Source organism: Hemicordylus capensis, chromosome 4 (assembly GCF_027244095.1).
Source record: "Hemicordylus capensis ecotype Gifberg chromosome 4, rHemCap1.1.pri, whole genome shotgun sequence".
Lineage (NCBI taxonomy): Eukaryota > Metazoa > Chordata > Lepidosauria > Squamata > Cordylidae > Hemicordylus > Hemicordylus capensis.
The window spans coordinates 128,660,502-128,686,499 of NC_069660.1; the positions used below are offsets into that span (position 1 = coordinate 128,660,502).

The 25,998-nt window shown below is 42.3% G+C and overlaps 1 long non-coding RNA gene across 1 annotated transcript; it reads left to right on the forward strand.

Annotated features, from left to right (window-relative positions):
- Positions 1-1,763: 1,763 nt before the first annotated feature.
- LOC128352982 (uncharacterized) lies at positions 1,764-25,639 on the forward strand. Its single transcript, XR_008320758.1, has 5 exons — positions 1,764-2,873; positions 6,104-6,185; positions 20,661-20,740; positions 21,692-21,819; positions 24,963-25,639. It is a non-coding gene; the product is annotated as an uncharacterized LOC128352982 (long non-coding RNA).
- The last annotated feature ends 359 nt before the right edge of the window (positions 25,640-25,998 follow it).

Here is a 25,998-nt window from a genome sequence, read left to right on the forward strand (position 1 = left end):
GCAGGGACTTCGGGGTAAACCTGACCAATAAGTGAACGCACCCCCTCCATTTCGGAGGAGATGCGAATTAAAGAGCTTTAAAAGCCCCATGTGAAAAACTTCCTCGTGACCTGGGCACATGACATTTTTCTTCTGTACTTCCACACTTAAATAACAACGTATGTACCACTTTTCAACAAGTCTCAAAGCATTGTCCAATACAAAACATTAAGAAACAATATTAGAACCACCACTGTCAATAAAATGTGCATCAAAATTAAAGCCAGAAGAACAGAAAATCAGTTATGAAAAGAAAGTTCCTAACTTGCCTTCAAAAGGAACAGCAGGGAGAGAACCAAAAGTATCTCTCACGGGAAGGCATCCTAAAGATTTGGGGATGTGAGAGAGTAGTTCCTGTTTCTTGAAGAGACTAAAGCCTCCATGAAGAATAAAATCTGTAACAGGCCCTTCGTTGATCTTTCATGCCAGAGAGATTCATATTGAAAATGATGTTCCAGGAGATAATCAGGACCCAGACCATTTAGGGCTTTAAAGGTGAAAACCAGGACTTTGAATTGAGCCTGGAAATGAATTGGCAGCCAGTGTAGAAGAAGTTTTAAAGTTGTTGATGAAAATGCTGACTCAAGTCCAGCAGTAAGCAACAGAATTTTGTACAAGTTGAATTTCCAAACAGTTCTCAGGGATAGCATTGCAGCACCATCTGGAACCTGGCCTCTAAAAGTGGAGCCATTACAACACAGTACCTTGTATCCCCAATCCAGACAGACGTTCTAGAAGGATACCAGAGTTGATGGTACTGAAAGTGACTGAGAAGTCCAAGAGAATGAACAATGTAACTGAATAGTTCATCCAGTACAGTTCATTCAACAGGGCAACCAAATGCCCCAAACCAGGCATTAAACCAATCTTAAATTGATTAAGTCAATCAGCTTCATCCAAGAGTGTCTAGAGTTTTTTGACCCTCAGCCTCTCAAACACCTTGCCCTCAAAAGGTAAACTAAAGATATGCCTAAAAGTTGCTCTCCATGATATATTGGACTGAGCCTGGAAACATGTAGGTACCCATTTGCTTTCCTCTGTGAGGTAAAGAACTATTGAGGGAAGCAATTTTTATCAAGAAAACAGCAGAAGGGAAACTTTGGAAAACTTTGTGAGATGCTGTGGAACACAAGACCATTTGGGTTATTCTTTGAAAGAACTGAGTTGAAGTCACCCCCTAAGAACAGTTGTCATACTTGAAATGCCCTGGACAGTAATCTGTTTACCTTTGAGGCTTCCTCTCAGTGCCTTTTTTCCTTTCCTCTGTTAAAAAACCCTCCCAAGAGCAATGGACTAGGGGTGTGCAAAACCAGTTTGAATCGAACCTGTTTCAATTTGAATCGACCCAGCTCAACCAATTTGAGTTCAAACCAGACCGCCGCACCCCCTCCCCCCAAAAAACCCAGGGAACTGGTCCAAGTTCTAACTGAACCGGGCCCAGCTTGGATCGAACTGCTTCGGCCCAGTATGACCAGTTCAGCCTTGCTTGTAAAGGGAAATCTGGTAAACCACCACAGACAGTAAGGTGCCCTCTCGCCTGCCCCTGAACCCTTTTTTATGTAGAAAGTCGTCCTTTGCTTATAAGGGGGGTTCCCCTTTACAAGCAAGGCACTCAAACTGGGCCAAGCAAGTTTGACCCGGTTCGATAGCATGAACCAAACCACTGTCTGGTTCTAACAACCTAGTCTGAGGACCAGCAGGTTCAGTTCAAATTCATTTTAAATTCGAACCAAACCGCCACGGCAGTTCCATGCACACTCCCACCACAGACTCAATCAGATCTCTGCCCTCCAGCTGCTGCTTTTAACTAAGAAAAGGAAAAAAAGTTATGATTACAAATCCCACCAAATTTTGTTTAGCTTGGTGCTGAGTTTTTAAAAAAAACAGTCCATGGGGACGTTGCTAAGCACACCCTCCACTTCTTCTGATCCTCTGGTCTAATTTGTAGCTTCCCAAGGCGATTCTTCATTGAAAAACAATTAGGAGACTGCTACCTATTTAGTTTGGCCCTGAGGCAGGAATCTTTCCCACCCCTGCTGATTGAGGCCCTATTAAGGAGGAACTTCTGCAAGCAAAGCACTTGTCTCCCTCTCTCTCTGAGAGATAACACTCCATCTCAACACTAAACAAAGTTGCTGATCTCTTGATGGTAATTGAGATGTACATCAAGACTCAGCCTCAAATTGGGTGCAGTGAAGAGATATTACGTCACAGCAGGAATTCCTTCCTGGCCCTGTACTTGACTACAGACTGAATCTTAGTTATGCAACAGTGTACCAACCAAGAGTTAACTTTAAAGAGATAGGGAAGCAGCATCAGTAGTGGCAATTAATCGACATCAGGCCTGGGACAATCTCTTTGCCAGGACACATGACTGTATTATTATCTTCTCAGCAAAAGCAGTTCTTCAGATAATATACGGGGACCTGCTGAAGGCACACAAAGTAGGAGAGTAAAGAAATGCTGATGTCAGAGCCATCCACCAATGCACAATGTCTATAACCCATGGAAACAAACAAACTGAAAATCTTCAATATGTGTAAGAATAAGGAGGTGAAGAACAGGGAGGGCATAATTCTGAAAAAGGACAGGCCCGGGGCCCTTTGGTCATATCATTAGGATTGCACTGGATTGGAACTAGATGGCAAATGGATTCTGCAATCCTCTGGGGGAGACTTGCTTGCAGAACAATGCCTTTCTTGAACACTCTGCCAAAGTTAAGTGGTCCTCTGTTTCTACCTTTGTGCTGAAACTTTGTGAATTAGACACCAGTTGGGAGGACAACTATGAAATGCAGTTTCTTCAGATTTCTTCAATGCAACTAGAAGCTACTGGTATTCTATTAATGTACTCCTACTTACCAATACAAGTTATCCAGACCAAATTAAAATTGATTTGTACGTATGGTAGATGATAAACACGTATTCAGAACACTAAATTAACTTTTGTCATTTTAAACAAGCAGATAGTACATGGAATGCATTTTTGTGAGATAAAATAGATCTCAAGCAGATCTAATAGAAACAATTTTACAGATTAGGGGGCTAATTACATGCTTTTTTTGCTCAAAAGAAAATGAAAGTAGGGGCATATTTTTCTATGACAAACTGATTAATACAGCAAGGAAAGTACAAAAGGTCTTGCATTGACCCTCATATATTATTCAATATACAAATGCATAAAGTACTTCTTATAAAATTAGTTGAGATATTTATATTAAATTCTAGCTTTTGTTTTTAGTAGGGGTATGTGAGCCGGCTTGATTCAAATTGAACCATGGTTCGAATTGAACTGGCCTCCCAAGTGAGGGTGCTGGTCTGAGTTCAAGCCTCAGTTCTAAGAACTGGTTTGCGGGCCAGTTCAGGTATACTTGTAAAGGGGGCATTCCCTAATCCCTAATGCTAAAGGCTGTTAGGACCTTTGCATCTTTAGCAGAGGCCTTGGTGGAGGCAGTGAGGTGGCAGCATAAAATTGGAGGTAGCAGGGGCGATGATGGGGGCTCCATGCATGTGCAGAGACTGAAACCCTGGCTGTCTTTTGGGAGGCTGGCTGGGGGCTTGGAGAAGCCCCTGCTACCACTACCCTGCATGAAGCTAGCCGGGGTCGGTTTGAATCTGGTCTGGATTCAAACCAAACTCATCAAAACCCGGCTCACACATCCCTAGTTTTTAGCATACAAACAATAATTCATCAATAGTTTTACAAGAAGATAAAATACAGAAGCTGCCAGTGGCAAACCAATGGTTAATTGGACCTACTCCTGCCTCCCTCACTTTGCTGCTTACACAGAAAGCCCCATAAATTGAATTTTATGCCCAAAGGAACATGCATTTTTATCAGAGCTCAAGTATGTTCATCTTCCAGAAGTGATTTAAAGTATAAGACATCCTTATTCAAATTAGGTTTTGTGTTTCTTTGGAATTTTTTTTCTTTTTGTTTTTTGTTGTTGTTTTTTGAATAATTCATGATAGAGAACAAGAAGTTAAAAATAAAGGTTTAATCATTATATATGTGTAATTATTATATATAAACAATTAAAAAATATTACTAATATATTGTTACTCACACCAAGCTTTTGGGATGCAGTTAGATTATAAATACATGTCAACCCCCAAATGAACTTGATGATTTATTTACATTACCAGCAACAGTTTTAAAGTGAAGTTTAAATATCTTTGTATTTGGACTGAGCATTATACATTTCAAAAATACAAGTGAAGGCATATCAGGACGGTACTGTATCCATCCAGGGTTTTTTCCCCCCTTTATAAAGAAAAGGCGTTTGGAACAGCAAAGATACAGAGAGTAACTGTTAGTACTATTTTTCTTTCAAGCAACAGCAAAGTCAGTATTTATTTCAGTGAATTTTAAAAAAACCATAGAAATGATAGGAAGACATTGCTCTTATAAAGCAAAGGCATAAATCTGATGTTTCTGGGTGGTGCTTCTCAGTTCCAAGTATTTGTTAAACACAGAAAAACACATTTTTAACATGCATGAAATGCAGCTGAGGATTTTGTACTAATGATCTCCTGGCTGTAATAGGCTTAATTGAGGCCAAACAGTCTCAGGGTCTCAAACAAAATGGGCAACACCCCCATGTGTGGATAAACTGTTAATTTGATGGTTTTTATTTGATGAATTGTTTAAAGAGTAATTGCACGAGTTCCAATACCATTCCCGTTTCCATAGCTAATGAATATATAAAATATTTACTAGCTGGCTCTCATAGAAATGACTCTCGCATTATTCATAATATTTCTCACAAATTGCTCATGCCTCATTTTCTGTGGTTTTTCTAGGCAACTGAACCTAATTTTCACCCACAGAGGATACAAGCATTTCTCAATTGATTGATTTTGTACTGGTCAATTAAGCCAGCTTTAATTCTTGCTTGTCATTTTTGCACAATCTCAAATTTGTGCATGTTTTAAATTTTCAGATGAAAATAGCATAGCAGCCACCTGATGCTGGCAAAGAATAATAGGTATTACTAGCACTGAGCTTAATTTTCCTCCACGTTCTTTATCAAACAGCAGTTCATAGAAAGTTTCTGGCAGACAGTTTAACAAAGGGTATAGCAATTCTGAAGGTACACCCATTCACTATTGGCATCACTTCACATTTTTCTCTGCTTCTGTTACTACTACAAAAAATACAAGTCCCATTCTTGGGCTGGTATCAAAGACCATTTGCAGTATGACCGTTTTTTAAAAACTCGTGGATGCCACAAAAGGTAGTCTGAAGTAGGGATGTGCAAATCGATTCGATTCAAATCAATTTGAGCTCAAAATGGGCCACTTTGAGTGATTCAAACTCGAATTGAAACACCCTCGAAATAAACCCAATTCGAGTTTGAATCAATTTTGAGTTATTTAAGCACCATTTTGACTCCAATTTCTACTTTGCTGATTGGTTTTCTGGCACTGGCTTCCAATTGGTTTGAAATCTCCTTGCTTCTTGGTTGGCTTGTTATCATACAAATCAAGCGTTGGCATGGGCAACTGTGCCCCCATTGGCTGTGGGGATGGAGCAGGGAGGAAAGCCAAAGGCAGGAGTTTCAAAAAATATTTAAGGGCCTGGGCGGCAGAGAGCCCTTACAGTGTGCCAATGCCTCTTGAAGAGGAAGGACAGAGACTACAGCAGTACAACAGCAGAGTGGTGGCCTGGGGCCTGCCTGGCCCAGTGAAAGACAGAAAGTGAGTGCCTGCTTATCTGTCTTTCTATTTTTTAAAAAAACAGCTGCTTTCATTTTGTTTCTAATTTTATTTTAATTGTACCAACAGCCCAGTGGTTTTAACTGGGTGCTGCTTTAAATCTTTTTCCTTGTGTGGATTTTTTTTTTTCTTATTGCTTGTAGCCAGCCCCCAGTGGCTTTAATAAATGGGTGCTGTGCTGATTTTTTTCTTTTCCTTTGCAGCCTCAAGCTGCATTTTTGCTGCTGCTGTGTGCCTGGATTAATTTTCTGTTCGCTCTCTCTGTTTCCTTTTGCGGGGGGTTGTTTGATTTGTTTTTGGGGGGGTCTGAATGATGCCTAACTGGTGCCCTCCTGCCCTCCCCCCAGGTTGTTGAGTCCTAGTGTCTGCTCAGTCCAAGAGTGCCTCTGAGAGCAACACCTGGCAGGCTCCAGCCAAAGACACCAGAAGGTGAGCAACACACACTAGGGATGTGCATGGAACTGGTTTGGAGGCCCTTTATGGGCCTCCGAACCGGTTCAAAGAACCGGCAGTTCTGCCAATTTGAAGGCGGCAGGAGTCTTCCTTTAAGAGTGGGGGGAGGGTGTACTTACCCCTCCCACTGCTTTCCCCTCGCCGGCATCAGTATTTTTAACAGCCCATCAGGGTGGCAGCGTACCTCCCTGCCACCCTGTTACCCTTGTCTTCTGGATATGACCCGAAGTAGCTGATGCACCTGTGTGCGCTGGCGCACTTAAAGGGAGACCCCCGCCACCTCCTAACCACCCCACCGCGGTTCTGTGCACATCCCTAACACACACCTGCTTTGGTCAGCTTATAGAACTTAGAGTTCTTTAAATTTGGCCTAGTTTGGGGAAGGGAGGGATTAGGTACTAGGAGGACTATAGAGCAGGAGGGGTGAGCTTGGGTTAGAGAGGCTATAGTAATCCTATGCCCTTTCCCTTCCCTTAGATTTACCCCATTGGTGCTTGCTCCCTTCCCACCCCCAAATAAAATCTGCTTCTTTATTTGGAGGGATTTAATTTTTCTAGATTCTGTGTGTGCACTACAGAGCCATAGATGGCACGGTGTGTGGCACACACAACATAAATAGATCACCCCTGACTCCCACATACCCCTTTTTAAATACCTCCTTTAAAGGCATATCTCCCCCGCCCCATCAGAATTAACTTCAGTTTTTAAAACCCCAAGATGTCCAGAAGGGTGCAAGGCACAGCCAGGAAAAGAGTGGCAGGCAGAGGGATGGGTGATGCTGCTGGTTGTGGTGGGCAACGGCAAGAGAGGCCTACTCCAAATCATCCTCGTTGATGTGGTGGTGCACAGGCTCTCCTTCCCAGAGGAGCCTGATCCTGCAGGTAGAAGCAGAAAAGAAGTCCTCCCCCGTCAAGAAAGAGGAGGTGTTGGCTGCTAGCTACCTAGATCACTCTCTCCGTTCTCCACAATCCCCCTTGGCAGTGCAACCCGCCCCCGCCCCCCCATTTGAGACTGAGGAGGAGCAGGAGGAAGTACTTTCACTCCCTGTGCCTTCTCAGCCCTGGACCAAGGGTGACAGCAGTGGTGGTGGTCCCCACAATGAACCAGCAGCCACATTAGTGCTGCCATCACTGAAACGGCCCCATACCGATAGCAGCATCCTGTGAGACCACTTTGAGCTCCACCCTGGTGATCCACACCATGCTTCCTGCATCCACTGCAGGGCACAGGTCAGCAGGGGAAGGACCCCAAGCATCTTATGACATCGGGGATGCTGCAGCACCTGTGATAACATCACTTGGGGGTCCCTACTCCTGCTGGTAGCAACAGATGTGTCCTCGAGTAGTGGCTAGGGATGTGCACGAACCGGTCTGAAGGCCATGCAAGAGGCCTGCAAACCAGTTCGTGCTGGTGCCAGTTTGATGTTTGATGCCAGCAGGGGGTCTCATTTTAAGGGCAGGGGTTTGCAATTACCCCTCCCACCGCTTTTGTCCTGCCGGCGCTCCATTTTTTTAAAAGGGTTTCAGGGCGGTAGCATTCCTCCCTGCTGTCCCTTCCCCCATTGCTGCCCAGAAATACAGGAAGTAAGGGCTGCGTGTGCACCCGCCGCAGCACACGCACACATGCCGTACATGTTGCACACTGCGTGCGCATATTGCATGCGTGATGTTTGCATACATCGTGCAACGTGCGCAGTGGGTGCGCGCGGCAGCGGACACACGCGCAGCCCATACTTCCTGTATTTCCGGGCAACAATGGGGGCAGGGGTAGCAGGGAGGACTGCTGCCGCCCCAAAAACCTTTTTTAAAAATGGAGTGCCATTTGGGGGAAAGCGGCAGGAGTAAATGCAAACCCCCACCCTTAAAGAGAGACCCCTGCCAGCATCAAACCGCGTCTCTGCGGTTCCGTGCACATCAATAGTAGTGGCAAGGCAACTGCTCCTGCTCCCAAGCAGGGGAAGTAGCCTGCACAGTGGGTGCAGTCAGTGGGCAAGAGGTCTAGCCATCCAAAGCCTCATCTCATCACCTCGGCCATTGGGGAGATGATCGCTTTGGACAACCAGCCATTCCAGGTAGTGGAGAATGTTGGCTTCCACCAGCTGCTCCAACTGCTTTCCCCTGATTATAAAATCTCCTCACCTACCATCAGAAGGTATATGGTGGCCTCCCACCTGGGCGTTGCAGGGAGGCAGAATCATGGTTGCTGCACACAGCAGCCCAACACCAGCATGCACTTCACTGCGGATCTGTGGACCAGCTGCAGTGGGAGGCACACTGCCTTCCTGTCCCTCATAGATCACTGGTGGGGCAGGAGAGTGAGGGGACATCTGCTGCTGGTGGCATGGCCAGCCCCTCCCATTCAGCAAAACACAGGTGGGCTGTGCTGCATATTCAGGTGCTGGACACCGACCACACAATGGATAAGCTGTTGGTGGCTATGGATTGCCAGGTGGAGGGGTGGCTGCCTGGGCATCCAAACCTTTGCTGGGGGTTCATGGTCACCGAAAATGCTGTGAACATAACTAGGGCAGTCAAGCAGGGTCAGTTTGTGTCCATCTGTTATGTGGTGCACACGCTGTACCTGGTTGGGATGTGCTTGGCCCTTCTAGAGCTGCAGCCAGGTGAGACATCCCTGTCTTATTAGAACATTTGGGGGTGGAGGGGAGATTTCTTTATCTGCCCCAGCTACAGTGGAGGTGCACAGGTAAGGGAGCACTGATAATTAATGTTGTCTGGAGACATGGAGATAAAGTTCCAAATAAAGTAGTTTATTTAGGAAATTTATCTGGGAGATAGATAGCCATTTAATTTTTTTAATCAAGCTTTCCCCCAAAACCCCATAGGATCCTATGGGGGTTTGGGGGAAAGGTTGAAAATCACCCACTTACCCATTTCTTTTGTGGGTTGGGTGGTAGGTAGTACCCATCATGCCCTACAACCCAATGCACTTTGGTGTCCCGATGACCTATCCATGGGGAACAATGGGGTGTTTCAAGCTCCCCAAGGTTCCCACTGGCGGAATCACTCAAATGTTTTTGAGGTGATTTGTTGAAACAGCCAGCAATGGCCAGTTTCAACAAATTGATTTGAGGATTTTGCAATTCATTTCAAGCTCAAAACAAATCACAAAATCGAATTCGTGCACACCGCTAGTTGGAAGCTACCCCTCAGTTAGCTCTCACCTGATGTCATATAATTTTTTTCACAAGACTACACTGCAAAACCCACAACTATTGAACTCTTAGGTTGGTTGGTTGATTCGCACACACCACATCACATCACTTGCTTTCTCAGCCAGTGTGGCGTAGTGGTTAGAGTGCTGAACTAGGACCTGGAGACCTGAGTTCAAATCCCCACTCAGCCATGAAACTCAATGGGTGACTCTGGGCCAGTCATACATCTCTCAGCCTAACCTCCCTCACAGGGTTGTTGTGAGGACAAGCATAATCATGTACACCGCTCTGGGCCCTTTGGAGGAAGAGCAGGATATAAATGAAATAAATAAATAAATAAATAAATAAATAATCACTTCATAACCTAACTCAGTACTTAACTTTTGAAGTTGGTTCACACGTGCATGATCATCACTCAAGGTCTCTCAATTGCTGGCAAGAATTCCAATCTCTAAATCTAGATCCAGCAGACCTAAATCTAGATCCAGTGACTGACATCCTGATTCCTGACTAACAACGCATGCATGCTTTGAGGAGCACAGGGGCTCCCATTGCACCCTCACAGAACCACCCTCTTTCCCGCTATATGCATGCTGTTGCATAAGAGCCATTAGACTTTCAAGCGCTGGCCGCCAATGGAGTGTTTCTAATCTTGCAGAGCGCTTCTGGAGTGCGAGCATCGCTCAGCAGTATAATGGCTCTTGAACAACAGCATCCACACAAGGGAAACGAGTGAATTTCATGAGGGTTCCTGTCATGCCACCCACAGTCCCTCAAAGCACTTATTACCCTTTGTTAGCTAAGGTGCCACCCACTGTCTTGATGCTCTCCTGATGGGAATTAGAGGGGGGTTTCTTGGGTTAATTAACAAATAATCAGGGTTTAATCTATGGTTGACCTGCTTTCTAACTCATCTCTCTCCACTACCTTAGCGTACATGTTCATAAACAAAGCACCTCTTGCCCAGATTTAACCTCAACAGTGTGGTCTATGAAGGTGTTGCCAGATCCAGCTTTGTAGCCAATCCACCTTATTTCCCTATAAACTGATTTATTTTTTTAAACCCACTTGGTTATTTTTGCGAAGATGTTGTGGATGTTACAAATTATTAAGAATGTACACAGATCCTGGAATCTTAGGTGAGACAGGAGAAGCTTATTCCTATGAGCTATCATTTTATGGACATTTGCCTTTACTGTAAATGTTTGCAGTATAATAGCAGAAAATGCTTTGATGTACTTTTAATGAAATTTTCTCCATTAAGTTTTTTTTAAAACCCTTAGATTAAATCCAAGAATCTTGCTTGAAATAAAAACACAGGCAAATCAAAAAGATCATGAATAAGTAGGGGTGAGATTTTTCTTTGTTTTAAAAAAGCCTTCCCGATTTCCTCTTATTTTTAAAACTCTCTCAAAGGAAAATATAAGTTTAATATGTAAAACAAAATACACATTGAATGAAAAACCGTGATTAATTTATTAAAAACTATTAAGTATGTAATTAGAAGGATTCCATTACATTAAGATACCAATTTCTTTAAAGCCAGAAATAATACCTACTGAAACTTTAATTATTTAAACAAGGAGAGAAAAAGGCATGTTATCTTCCCTGACAAAGATTAAAATCAATTTAATTGGTTCTCCACTGCCTTGACATGATTCTCGCTGTGAGTCAAGCAACCAAAAAGGGAAATTAATATTGCAGCTGTTAATCAAGTGATATTTGTGCACTCCATCTTATTAAAGCTACAGGGGCAGAAAGAAAAACTTCCCATTGTTACTTTTTGGACCAATTTGTTCACACTGTATTAAATGGGATTCCCCCCCTCTTCAAAAATATAGATGCTGTCTTTATGTTTTAGAGACAGAACATCTACAATATGCACCAAATGAACAAGGCTGAAAATGTTGTAGACTGTATGTTGCTAATAAAAATCTGCTATAAAGGATAAACTTAGTATGAATCCCAGACAGACTGAACATTATTCAAAAATTATTTTAATTAGTTCCAAATTAAATTTGCCACACACACCCCAGATGCTAAGGGATGATCCAGAAGTTGTAATTATTAGCAGAGCTGCAAAGATCTTGTGTACTAGTAGGGTCTGTGTCTGTAAATTGTAGTAATGCGTTTTCATAGAAGATGACAGCCATTCTTAGAGATTTTTTTAAAACCAGCTATTCAAATTATAGCGTGCATTTGAAGGCAAGCAACAATGGCGCAATGCTGCACAACCTGCAGCTGCTATCTGTTGATTTTAAAAATATTTTATCCTTCCAGTGCCTTTGTTAAAGCCCAGCAAGTGAGTGAATATTCAGCAATATCTACACTCAGCAAACTAATGTATCTGATTGTGAGAAAGTGGCATTGTGAAATATTTATGAGTTCTGAAATACAAACTGGTATGGGGCCTCATCATCTCTTATCAGCCCTTGTTAACTTTACAGATGATGAGAAGCACCAGAATAACAGAGGTTGTCAAAACTAATAGATCTAAGGGACGCTATACACAAACACGGTTTCATAGAGAGCCCATTTCCAGGAATTTTTTAACTCCTTCTCTTCTCACAGTTGACAACCACTGTTTCATTTGATAGGTTGAAATATTGTCTGCAGTATTACTTGAAGCCAGAGACACTTTATGAGCATTACTAGATTTCCTTTATTTAAGGGCCAACTTTAGTAGTCCCTGTCTTTGGCAGCTGCTAAAGGTCCCGGGCCTCAGAAAGACCCACAGCTGTTCCCTGAGAACACCTCTGTGTCCAGAACCTTTGTACAGACAGAGGAATGACTCTCTCAGCCAAGTGAGTCATTCTGTTCTCGCTCCTCTCTCATCCCACCACGAACTGTATGGGAGGCCCAGGTAAAAAGGGGCCCGTGGAGTTTGCCAAGGGCCCCCTGAAACCAGGAGCCAGCCATGCTCTGTTTAGCTGTGGGGCAAATATGGTCCCTAAGAGCTTTCCATCGAGCCCCAGCATAACCTCTGATTTCAAGGACCACACACACACATATACATACATTCCTTGTCAGGCATTATAGAGCTGCTATGAGCATCCAAAGAGGAGAATGGCATCATAACAGCAGACTCTTCTCCAACCTATGTGCATTCATTGGAGTGTGTGAAGAGAGCCCTACAGCTGGACCCCCCACACGTTCACACGTTCTGAGCACATCTGGCAGAGAAATGCTATTGTCTGCAATGCCCATTCATACGAGCCCTATAACATACTTCAAGAAACCTCATTCTCTTAAGTTGAAGCTGAGAAAAGAAAGACAGCAGGCTCTTTAATTCCTCCCCTCCAGTGTGGACAGCAACACGGGCTCTGTGAGAGGACTCCCCTTGTGCATCTAAGCTACTCCCTCTCGTGTGTATGCCAAGACATGAGCAAATGAAAGTAAGTAGCTTAGTGGCCTAAAGGAAGGCTATACCAAAGCCTGTGGTTGTTGTTTAAACTAGGACAGAGGGGTGTACGGTAAAAGGGCCCTTTACCAATGTTTTGGCTTGTGTGTAAGCAAATCTTATAAGCAGCTCAGTTCAAAATACGACCAATTAAAAGTTGGTTGACAACGAGGGAGAGACTAAAATAAGAACTTCTCTGCAAAGAATTAATGGTTATCCTGACTAAAGCCAGCGTGGTGTAGTGGTTAGAGTGCTCAACTAGGACCGGGGAGACCTGAGTTCAAATCCCCATTCAGCCATGATACTTGCTGGGTGACTCTGGGCCAGTCACTTCTCTCTCAGCCTAACCTACTTCACAGGGTTGTTGTGAGGAGAAATTTAAGTATGTAGTATGCCGCCCTGGGCTCCTTGGAGGAAGAGCAGGATATAAAATGTAAAATTAAATAAATAAATAAATTTACTAGTGGAAGTCCTATTGAAATTTAATAGTGCTTTAAAGTAACTCCTGAGCAGTACTATTGAGTAATTTAATCAGGATCAGTGGTCCCTCTAATTTTTCTCATCTCTGTGCAGAATGAGTTTTGTTCTGGGTGGCAGTATCAAGGCAGTGTGTGCACATGTGCATTCAGAATGGGGCCTTCCTGATTTGTCCTGAGTGGGATCTAAAACTAACTGAGCAGACATCAAAAAACTTGTGAGTGTGCACACATGCATATGCCTTAGAGGGAACAGTGGTCAAGATATCCGCCAGTTCTTTCCAACTGCACGTAAGGTTTTATTCACTTGAAGTGTGATGGATGTTAGCAAGAGAATGTATAGAGACTTCAATAATTCTCTAGAGACATGAGCTATACTGGGCCTGAAGTGTTACTGTAGGTATGAAGCAGGGCTTGTCCACACTACAAACTTATATCAGTTTTATATTAGTTAAGCTGACATTGCTTACCTTAAAGAACTCTGGGAATGTTTAGTCTGGTTAAAAAAAGATTTTTACTAGGAACTAAAATTTAGTGGTCCTTTATAGTAATTCCCAAGTAGTATTACAGTACTGAGTAATTTAGTCAAAATGTCAAGACCTTTCTAGGACGAAAGAATGGATAATAGACCAAATTAAGTGTGTTGCAGATAAACACCATGAGCCTCTGAAGTTCAATGAAACACCTTCCAGTCCTTCATGAAAACATGGCACCAACTCAGCTTCTTCTGTTCTGTGCAATGCGGGCAGCTCATTGACAGCATTGAGGTCCAATGGGACAACCCCTCATTTCATGGAGATTTTTGTTTCCCTGGAGATTTTCCCTCAGGGGCTTCAAAATATGGTGTTCAGATTCTGCCTGCCTGCCATCAGGTCAAGAATAAAATAGAAAACTACTAGCTAGAGCTGCAGCAAACTGTCATGCCACTGAAGAAGCTTGAACAAGTTTTTAATTCAATTAAAAAGGCTCAATGTAGCACATTTTGAGAATTCCTGCTTTACAGGATTGAATGGTTGAGAGGGAGGGGGCCTGCCAGCCACTAATTTTAGTATGAGGTTTAGCACAGAGAGAGATTGAGACCAGCCTGCCCTGCTCTGCAGGGTTGATCTGGTTTAAATCATGATTTAAATCACTTAACTTTAATGGTTTAAGGGCTTCATTTTAATGGTTTAAGTCACAATTTAAATCACTAGTCAGGAAGATTATATTTAATCATAATTCTCTAGTAAACATACATTCTTGTTGTCCAATATAACCTATATATAATACATATTGAGCCCTTTCTCACGACCCATGAGAAGGGCTTGAAGGGGTGAGGGGAGGAAGCCTCGAAAAGCTTACCTCCCCCACAGACAATCCTCTCCTTGTTGCTGGGCAGGTGGATCACCCACCCAGATGATTGCTGGCTTCTGACAGCAGCAGGGAGGCAGGGCCGGGAGGCTGCTGACAGGGCCGGGAGGCTGCTGGCGTGTGGGTGCCGCATGGAGCCACACGGCACCCACACACAATCAGTTAGCCTGGGATAATGGCATGTTTGTGCCCTTAGCCTGGGCTAACAGCCAGGGCTCCCATGTGGGTTTTCTATAGTGATTTGCCCGGACCAGTCTCCGGGCCTCCAGACCGGTCCAGACATGGGCGGTTTGGGGTTTGGGTGGATTGGGGTGGGGGTTACTTTAAGGGTGGGGGAGGGTTTACTTACCCCTCCCGCCGCTTTCCCTCCTCCGGCGCACGTATTTTTGTCAGTAATTGGGCCGGCAGGATACCTCCCTGCTGCCCCTTCCCCCGCTTGGCTGCAAAAGGCTTCAAGAAGCCTTTTGTGCATGCACACGTCGTGCACGCACTTCACGTCTCCACGACATGCACACACACGCGGCCACACACGCACGCGCACGTTGCAGAGACGTGAAGCACATGTGCGACATGTGCATGCACAAAAGGCTTCTTGAGCCTTCTTCCCTAGCCCAGTTTTGCCTGCACATGAGAACAGGCCCATACAGTAATGTAAGTTTCATTTTTAGAAGGTATGTGCATGCTATAATAGGTACATATGTCTCATAATACTGTTTCATTCAGGCAACCAAGCCTTTCATTTCTTTGTTGCACCATTTGCATTTCACATGCATGCCTGTCTTATCCACAGGTACAGGAACTTCATTAAAATATTGCCAAGTAGGGTCTCTTCTACAGCCTGCTGCCAAGGCAGGTGTTTCCCTCCTACAATGGAGGATACAGTCAGAAAACATTTCCTTGGGACTTCAGGAATATGTTCTGTTCACTTCTGGTTTCACTTTCTATTCCCCTCCCCATCCCTTGCATTTATATCCAGACTCCTCCTCCTTGCTCAGATCTACTCCATCACCCCCAAATCCTCTATTCATTCATTGGCCTTCTTTAGCCAAATTCTTACATTATGCTGTACAAGTGTACCTGTGTCTGTACATGTGTACACATGTTTGTATGAATTAATGTACCTGGGTTTATTTTAAAAGTAAACCTGGATACAGTCCCTTCAAATGCATGTTAGTGACAGGAAGTGTACTGCTGTACCTGTGTTCAACATATGTGCATAACTGTATCTGTGTAAGATCTGTACCTGTGTACGCTGTACACTCATTGTACAAGTGTTCAACATAACGTGTGAATTGCCCAAATATCTTTGCACTTTGAGAGAAAGACAGGGGAAAGGGTGTGTGTGTGTGTGTGTGTGTGTGTGCATGTGCTGCATGTACAACACCTGCAGAATAGGATTGATCAAGTCTGTTATCTCTCAACCCCATATGCTGCTGTTAACAAATTCACAGAATATAATTATGAGTTATGATTAACATTCATAATGATATCTTTGATCTAGGTTATTTTTATATATATATTTTAATTAAAATCTAATCTAAATTAAAAGTCTTATTTAAATTTTAAAAAAATCTGATTTAAATTTTTAAAAATCCATTTTTTAAAATCAGTTTTTACCAACCCTGTTCTGTAATCCCCTTCAAGACAACCAACAAGTCAGTTTCACAAGATATTTTATTGCAGTTGTAAAATTTAAAATAAAAATAACTTTCCAAAAATAATGTGTGTGATGGCAATGATTGTTTGCCATCATCTTAGGTCATCTTAGCTGAACAGAAGAAGAAGATATACATTAACTAGCAGGCAATTACATTCAACATAATTATGTTTTCTGCACATCTTTATACTGCTTCTAATAAGCATTCTTTCATTCCAGAGTCCCAAGCTGCTTTTTTTCATACTATAGATTAACTTGACTTCTTGTCACTAGCTGTCAAATTGATATACTGTCTTCAGCTCCTTTTAGCAAAGAGGATCTTAATTCAGACTGGGTTCTCTACAGGTTTCCCTGTACCCTCCCCTAACTTTAAAGAGGAACAAAAACATATGACAAAACATAATGAAAACTTCCATGCTTAAAATGCCACTAAGCTAAAGTCATGTTTAATGCTTGGAGTACTATAATTTAGCTGTTAAATGCTTTCTTTCTTTTTAAAGGAGTGGGGTTTTTTAGACCTTTCATAAGAGTTCAGTTTTAGCAAAACATGCTGGACTGACAGCTTGAAGTACTTTACCTGCCTACAAATGAGGTGCAGACTAAGTAAAATACACACAGTATGCCCTTAGATCTGGAGTCAATTTACATGTGTCCTTATTTTTTCATGCCCTAAACCACTTTGTTGCTATAAGTAGGTTAATCCATACGACACATTGATGTACACATCAGCATATATTATTACATATTGCAAATATGTCACTAGAAAGCATTCATAACTCTGCTTAGGTGGTACAGTACTGGTACATGCCAATACATGGAACAGTGCACCTAATAACACAGCTTAAGCATGGTAAACGCAGCGCAAAACCATCCTAAATGCTGCAATATTGAAAGCACAAAGCTTATGTAGCCAAAAGGACAAAGACATTGGTCTTCAACTGGTGCATCACAATGCACAAATAGGTGACAACCTGCCCTAAAGTGAGTTGCATCTGCAGTTTAGCCACCAGTCGGTGGGGCAGGGAGGAGGAGAGGGGAAAAAGAGGGAGAAAGAAAAAGACACATCTAGATAGATCTATAGACAGATGTCATAAAGGCAGGAAACTATATCTAACTTAAACAATTAGAAGTGGGTCCCTTATTGTAAGCTGAGGCCAAAGGCAAATCCTGGGCCTAGAACTGTTGTAGGCCACTGTGTGAGGAGGAGACCTTTAGAATGAAGTGTGTGATGTAATCGTCTCACAGTCATGTGGCTCAGAGGTAGCCCAAGGTTTTGCACCACCCGAGGCACAGTGCCAAATGCTGCCTTGCCCCATGACCATGGTGAGGTCCAGCCCCCTTTCGAAACCGATCTTGGCAAGCTTTGAAAGCAGTGCGGGGAACAGGAAGGTTGCCAACAGTCTCTTCTCTCCTTGTGCTTCTTGCAAGCATTGCAAGGAGTGGCACTCCTTGCAAAGGTCAGAACAGTCCTGAAGATCTGCTCCAGTGGTGGTGCTGAGTGCACCATGCCACCCTATTGGCACCTCAATAATCTGCTGCCTGAAGCAGCATCCTCATCTCATAAAAGACCACCCCTGGTATGGCAACATGGAAATAGGTTACATTTCTATCAAGTAATTGAATACAGATTCAAGATTTCAACAATGTGAGGCCTAGAACATATTATTCAAATGATTAACCCATTCACTATGTTGACAAGTGGAAACAATGCATAGCAGAGCTCAGGGACCATTTTGATTTAACATTTTTTCATTGTGGTCTCTTGTATGGAAGATGTCCTCCTTGCCTTAATTTTCAGTTTCCTATTCTATACTATAAATAGAGTTTTAACATACGTCCATTAAAAATACCCTGATAGTTTTTTGTTCTGAGAGGTATTGAAAATTTTCTTTCAGGTTCCGAGCCCTCTCTGTTCCCTAGCATCTATGGGTAGAAACCATAATGGTTAAGCCTTTCCAAAGTTTATATGCATCCAGCAATGATAAGGAATGATTAATTCACTGCTTACAGTGGTATCCATGATATCAATGGAACTACAAAAAACGTAAAGGCACAAGTTTATGCACAAGTTAAGGCAAAAGTCACTATTAGAACTATTCTAATAATTAGAATGAAGTTCAAGACCAATTATGCAGAATGAAATTGTAGTATTCTCGGACTGTGGAGTACAGGTGGTGTTCCATATATCCGACTACTCCCCTGTGTAAAAACCTCCTTACATGTAAGAAGAGGATGGATAGATAGATAGATAGATAGATAGATAGATAGATAGATAGACAGACACACAAAGTTTTACTACGTATTGTTTTAGGGGGAGCAGTATTCAGACACGATAGTTGCTACAGTCTGAATCAACCATCTCAATTTACCACCTAATTTTCCATAATATGTCGATCAGCTCTCATCTAGTAAAAAGTATCTTGTCCACACACTAAAGAGTCCAATGACACCATAAATACATTGTGGATAAGCTTTTGTGGACTTGGCCCAATTCATCAAACACAACATTTTATTGTAACCTGCTCTGAGACCTTTGGGTATAAGGCAGGCTGGAAATATAAATACATGCATACATACATAAATGCATACATACATACAGCATACGTCATCCCTCTCAACTGCAAAGAACTTATCACTTGATTGTGCTATCCTTTCCATTTGGCAAAGAGATGCAGAACTGTCTGACTCTTCCACCTGCCAGGGAAACCCTTCTCCAAACAGCTTGCTACCACCCGAGGCTGACATAGGAATTGTGCTGCATCTAGCATTCTAACATTGATCTGGGAGGTGTTGGGTATTTGCCCTCACCGCCAACTACACAGACATGGTGCCTCTGCATTTTGTTATAAACAGGAGTGAGCTCCCTAAATAAAGCACCAGCTTATAGAATTGTGACAATAATGTACTTGGAGGGTGACTCATCACAATTCATGATAGCTGAACGTCGTGATCTGCCTCAGTTGAAAAATATTATGTTTGAGGTGCTGCCAGATGAGATAAAACTGTCTTTAATGGTTGCTTCACGCTGTTGATGCAGCCACTGGTTGACAAACATGCATGTGTGGACCCTAACTGTACTGTGTTAACACAAATTAATAAACAAGTGCCATTTAGAAAGATATTGAACCGATGATATGTAGAAAGAATAAATAGAACAATTTTCATACCCCAATTTGTAGGAAAATGAAAACCAGTATTTTAAAACTGGAAAGGTAATGCAGAAAATAGTTAAAGTACATCATCATTTTTTTAAAAAAAAAACATTAGCTGTGGCTTCAACTTCATTTGAACTTTAGAACACACACAATCATTAAAACAGTATTCATTTGAGCAGATACCTGATAGCCGATTCCCCATTCCAAGATACTGTGTGACACTAGCGAACAAAAGCTAAAATGTAATTCAATAAATGTAATGTAATCCAATGTGAGATGATGTGAAAATGGCCGTGAACAGGCATTTAAATCTTATTATGCCCTATTATATTGCACTATTTGGGCACACTTGTAAATAACATACATATATAAAAACATTATGCCTAGTATTCCTATCGTGTAGCAGATGAAAGAAGTGTAGCAGTAAGAAAGCAGGTTTCTAAGTCAGAAAGCAGGTTTCTAAGTCAGATGACAAAAGAGGCAAGAATTATAAGGTGCCAGGGTCAGGGGCAGAGGGAAAGCACATGGTTTTCAGAACAGAAGATCCATGCTACAAGGAGAAATCAGCAGACAGAGGAAATATAGAACCAATAATAGTGTAGCGCTGATTTACCAGTACATTTGCAGCAAGAAAGGCAACAATAAAAAGATGCTTCTTGTATCTTTACTTTTCTCATAAGGGAGAGAGATGATGCATAGAAGAAAAGGTGAGAATATGACATGAATACAAATATTTTCAATACATAATAAATGCTGCAAGGAGAATGGTCAAGATAAAGTTTGTTATGTAACTATAATCTCTCACCCAAATGTATTCTAAGGATAGTTTAATGCCCATTTGGACTAAATATCTCTTATCTTATCTTTCATTTATCTGTTTTTTAAATTAACTTCTTGCTATATTGCATTTCACAGTGTGTGGGGGGGGGCAGTGCGAATATTGGCCTGGTCCACCTCTTCTCAATGCCTTGATGAAATGGCATTGCAAAATACAGATGCCAGTCTTTGTTAATGTTAAAATTAAAATAAAATCCACTTAACTTATTTTGACATTTAACACCTCTCTTGAACACACTTGTGCTTAACTGGATTTAAGGCCTAGGGCCTCTCTTTTTTATTAACAGTACAGATTAATAGTTAATATGCCTTGAAGTGTTTGTTTGGGGTTTCAAATGACTCCAAGTAAAAGCTGATGAAGGAACTTTATCATCTATTTTTTAACTGCCATGACTGATTTCCAGTCTAGATCCACAAAGGATGCAATTGGATGTACATAATGAAGTAAGGACAACTGTAGATAAGGATTCCATGCAAAGAAAAGGTTAGTACTGTATTCACTTTAACTTGGAAAAATAATTGATTATTGTTCATTTAGCATGAAGTGCCTCCCTCCCTCCCTCATAATCTGTCATTATTCTTTGAATATCTTTTTGTTCCTGAAAACTTTTTGGGCCTGCTAAATCTATGATCTGAATTGCTTTTCATGCCTTGGGGGGGGGGGCGTATTTCTTGTCTCCTCTCTTCTTGTTGTTGGTTTTATCTGCTGTTTTCTAGGTGGTGGTCAAGATGCTGACTTATGAAGCATGTGTGTAATAATGGATGAATTCCAGAATGAAGCAGTGTGGGTGCTCACCTGGGGGGTAGTTTTTCCCATCTCCCCTTCCCTCTGAATTGTTGGAGATGCAACTCCTGACGGCATCGACTCTTAGCACCAGCACCCTATTTACCACTAGGGACACTAGGGTAGAGATAGTGAGCAAGGGAATCCTCTCTATGACTATGCTTTCTCTACTCTACTTCCCCTTTGTTAGACTGATAGTCTCAGGATTCATTCTCTTACCTGGAAAGTGACACTTCCTTCTTTTACCTCTCCTCTTCCTGTATATAGCTAGCAGCAAGGCATGTAGGCCATATCTATCTCCCCGATGGATTTCCTTTAAAAAAAAACCTACTTTATTTAAAACTTTAACTCCATGTCAAAATTAATTAGCAGTGCTGCTGCAGCTGGGATATATAAAGAAATTTCCCCTCCAGGCTCCAATTTCACCACCAGGAAGTTGTTCATTCTTTTTTAACAGGGTTATGGGCCCAGAGAAGCCAGAGAAAGCACTCAAAGGCAAACAAAGCATAGGGAAAGGGGACAGGGGCACAGTAAGTAAGTGGAAAGCCTGCTTAATTGGAAAGAAGCTTTTTTGCCATGGAGGCAGCAGCACAGGGGACAGCCAGTGATCCTGAGGCTGGTTGGATTTAAATAAGAGACCTGGTCATTTAGGATGGAATCCTATTTGCTGAGCATGGAGCTGGAAAATATTTTGCTGGAGGACAAGACCTGAAGCAGCTGGAGAACAAGCAGCATAGGATGCCAAAAATAGAAAAGTCTACAGACTTATCCGCTTGCATGTGAGTGATCAAGTCTTTGTCCTTTTTTTTTTTTTTTTTAACTAAGGCACAACAGTTTTGGGGGGAAATTCATTCTAAGATGAAACAGATTTTAAATATAAATTTGCCTTACTCACCTGATCTTTTTTTGTTAAATGTGACCACATCCAGTATACCTACAAAATATACAAAATACACACATGGACAAATTTGTTGGTACCCTTACAGCTAATTGAAAATGTGTTATGCCTCCTGAAAAGCGATTAAATGAAAAGCAATTGTCCCATGTATACCTGCATGCCTTTGATATGTCATCGAATAAAGCAAAGCAAGTGTGAAAAGAGATAAAGTATTGCTTATTCTACAAAAATATTCTAAAGTGGCCTGGACACATTTGTTGGTACCCCTAGAAAAGATAATAAATAATTGGATGAGAGCAATGTTTCAAATTAGCTGTTTTCTTTAATTAGTATCACACATGTCTCCAATCATGCAATCAGTCATTCAGCCTATTGAAATGGAGAAAAGTAGTCACTCTGCTGTTTGGTATCATTGTGTGTCCCACAATGAACATGGGCCAGAGAAAGCAAAGGGGAGAGTTGTCTGAGGAGAACAGAAAGAAAATTACAGACAAGCATGTTAAAGGCAAAGGCTATAAGACCATCTCCAAGCAGTTTGATGTTCCTGTGACAACAGCTGCAAATATTATTAAGAAGTTCAAGGTCCATGGGACTGTAGCCAACCTCCCTGGATGCGGCCGCAAGAGGAAAATCAACACCAGAATGGCAGACGGATAGTGAGAATGGTAGACAAAAAGCTAAGGACAACTTCCAAAGAGATACAAGCTGAACTCCAAGGTCAAGGTCCATCAGTGTCTGATCGCACCATCTGTCGCTTTTTGAGTGACAGTGGGTTCAATGGAAGAAGACGCAGGAGGACTCCATGGCAGAAAGAAAAACATAAAAAAAGCCAGACTGGAATTTGCTAAAATGCATATTGACAAGCCACAATGCTTCTGGTAGAATGCCTCTTTCAAAGAAATGAACACCATACCTACTGTGAAAGATGGAGGAGGTTCGGTTATGTTTTGGGGCTGCTGGGCAAGGGAGTCTGTGCAGGGAACAATGAAATCTCAACTATCAAGACATTCTGAAGCAAAACTTACTGCCCAGTGTCAGAAATCTCCATCTCAGTTGCAGGTCATGGATCCTCCAACAAGATAATGAGGCTCTTCTCATGATCCGTGAAAAGAGCCATTAGGGGGTTTGCAAGGAGAGTGGGCTAAGCCCACTCTCCCCGCAGACGAGCAGACAGTCTGCTCTGGGCGGCCACAGCAGCCACCCACACGACTGCTGGCTCCATCATGGAGCCAGTGGGGGCTGGGGAGTTTGGGGGCCGTGCAGCCCCTAGAAGCTCCAGCATGCTGAAGAGACCCCCGAGCCGGGAGGCTGCTTTTCAGCCTCCCGGTTAGGGGTCTCCTCATGACTAGCTGCACCGCAGCAACTCACAAGCAGAAAAAGCCGGTTTGCAGAGCATTCGCTCCACAAACCCGGTTTAACTGCCGGGCTACTTAAGCGGGTGACCTGCTTAAGAACCACTGGGCTCTTGGCCAAGCCCAGTGCAGGGGCGTAGCAAGGTTGGAGTAGGCCCAGACACAAGATTTTAGAATGGGCCTTTCCCTCACTGAAGCCCAGCTCATGAAGTAAAGAAATCTTAAATGAAGCTGAATAGTGGTAACAAAAAGCATACACACACACACACACACACACACACACACACACCTATGTGCCACAATAGAGCATCATCCTAAATTATTTTTTTTAAGATTTTGTAAATTGTGGACAATGCAAGTCATTGAATGGTACCAGAGAAAGACATGCTGTTCTGGTAGCTCCAGGTCTTAACACTCACATCCATTTCGGAGGATGAATACAACTGAAGGAAGCCCGGGCGGGTGTGTGGCTGGGGGAGTCAGTCAGGTGACTTGCCTCTGGGGGGGGCCCCCCAGGACTGTGGGCCCCCAGGCAACTATCTCCCCTTGCCCTATTATAGTTACACCCCTGGCCCAGTGGTTCTCACAATGGGAGGAAATCAGGCTAGCCTCTGCTAGCCCAATTTCCTCCCATCGTGTGAATGGCCTCAATGACACAAAACACACAGATCAAAGCACCCAAGAATGGCTAAGAACAAAACATTGGACTATTCTGAAGTGGCCTTCTATGAGCCCTGATTTGAATCCTATTGAACATCTATGGAAATAACTGAAATATGCAGTCTGGAGAAGGCACCCTTCAAACCTGATACAGCTGGAGCAGTTTGCTCAGGAAGACTGGGCCAAACTACCTGTTGACAGGTGCAGACGTCTCACTGAGAGCTACAGGAATCACTTGTTTGCAGTGTTTGCCTCTAAAAGTTGTGCAACAAAATATTAGGTTAAGTGTTCCATCATTTTTGTCCATGCCATTTTCATCTGTGTTATTCTTTGAAACATTCTGTTGCATCACAATTCTAAAGCAAAGTCTGATTTTTGTGAAATGCGGAAAAAACAATGATGGGTGCCAATTACTTTTGTCAGTTTCAAGTTATTTCAGAGACAATTGTGGTTCTTTTTTCATGGAGGGGGTACCAACACATTTGTCCACGTGTGTACATGATTACCGCTGCTATGATTGTGTATGCTGCCAATTGGATGTCACAGACAATCCCGTCCTTGGATGATTGGCTATTAAAATTATGGGAATATGCTTCGATGGCTAAGGTTATGGCCTATTTGCGGAATAACTCAGAAGAAACATTTGCGTTAACTTAGGACTTAAGTTAACTTAGGTTAACTTGCGTTAACCTTTATAAATTTTAATAGAACACAAGGTTACCATCCGCATCCAAGACTTGGTTTTTACTAACACTGATGATTGTTTTGTGTATTATATATACATATCCCGTATTTCTTTGTAACTTTGGACAATTGGGCAAAAGTGTGTAAAGGGTGGAAGAAGATTTTCGAATGTCTACATGTAATATTTCTTTTATAATTACTGTAAGATGGAAGTTCAAGAGATGAAAATGTAACTTGTTTCCTTTTTTCTTGCTATTCTTTAAATATTTTTTTTTAAATGCCTGTATGCTAGAAAGACAACTAATATTAGTGTTGATCTGATTTTCAGACCGTGTAACATGAAACTCAGAGGACAGAATTTAACTGAGCATGTTAATAAAATCCTAGACAATGCAAGGAGAGGCGCACAAGAAAATGTAAGATTCCCAAATGAAGCAATTGTTGGATTTATATGTTTTGTTTTGGAATGAAAAAAGGAGATTTTATTTGGATTTTGGAATTTCTAGTCTTCAAGTTTTTAATATGAGTTCAGAGGCTGCCTCTAGTGAAGTCTCTGACCAAAAAAGTCAGTTTAAAGTGTTTCAAACCAAACAAACCAGCAAGGTCTATAGGCCACAGCAGAGTTGCTCAAAGAAATTCCAAGAAGGATGACTCATCACCCAGAATCTCTTCAAACCAGAAACATTTGGATCCATTCAATGGGGACACTAGCCCCTGGAGGCTTCAGCCTTGAGGACAACACATGACATGTCTGCAACAGCCAATCCTAGACTTCTGAACACTCCATCACAGACATTTTGTTAACTGTTACTGCAGCTAACGTACTTTGCCTATAACATCAGAGCAAGTGAAAAAGGAGGGAGTCAAAACATTTTGCACACTATATCTCTGCTTGTTAAATCAACAATAAATTACACACACACACACACACACACCAGGGGTGTTGCTATAACTGAGTGAAGGGGTTCAAAGAACCCGGGACACCCCAGGTGATTTGTACCAATACTTGAGTAAAGGAAGCGGGGGGGGGGGACCCGGCATGACAGACTTTGCTTGTGTAATCCTGAGTTTATGTAGCTCTCTGTTAGATGGGAGGGGAGTGAATTGCTTTTGGCCCAGGTGGGTTGCCGTAGAAGAGTTCGGGGGGGGGGGGTTGTCTTTCTGAAAGAGATACTTCAAGAGATTAAAAAGAAGAGTTTGCTTAAAATAGGAGGAAAAACAGAGCCTGAACAATAGAAAAGGAGGACTGAACAACAGCATCAAGAACCAGAGAGACTAAGGATGCCTTCAGACGTAACATTTAACTGTGGGTTCAATGGATCCGCAGTTTGCCTCAGTCCCCCTGCATGCTCCCAGACGATAAC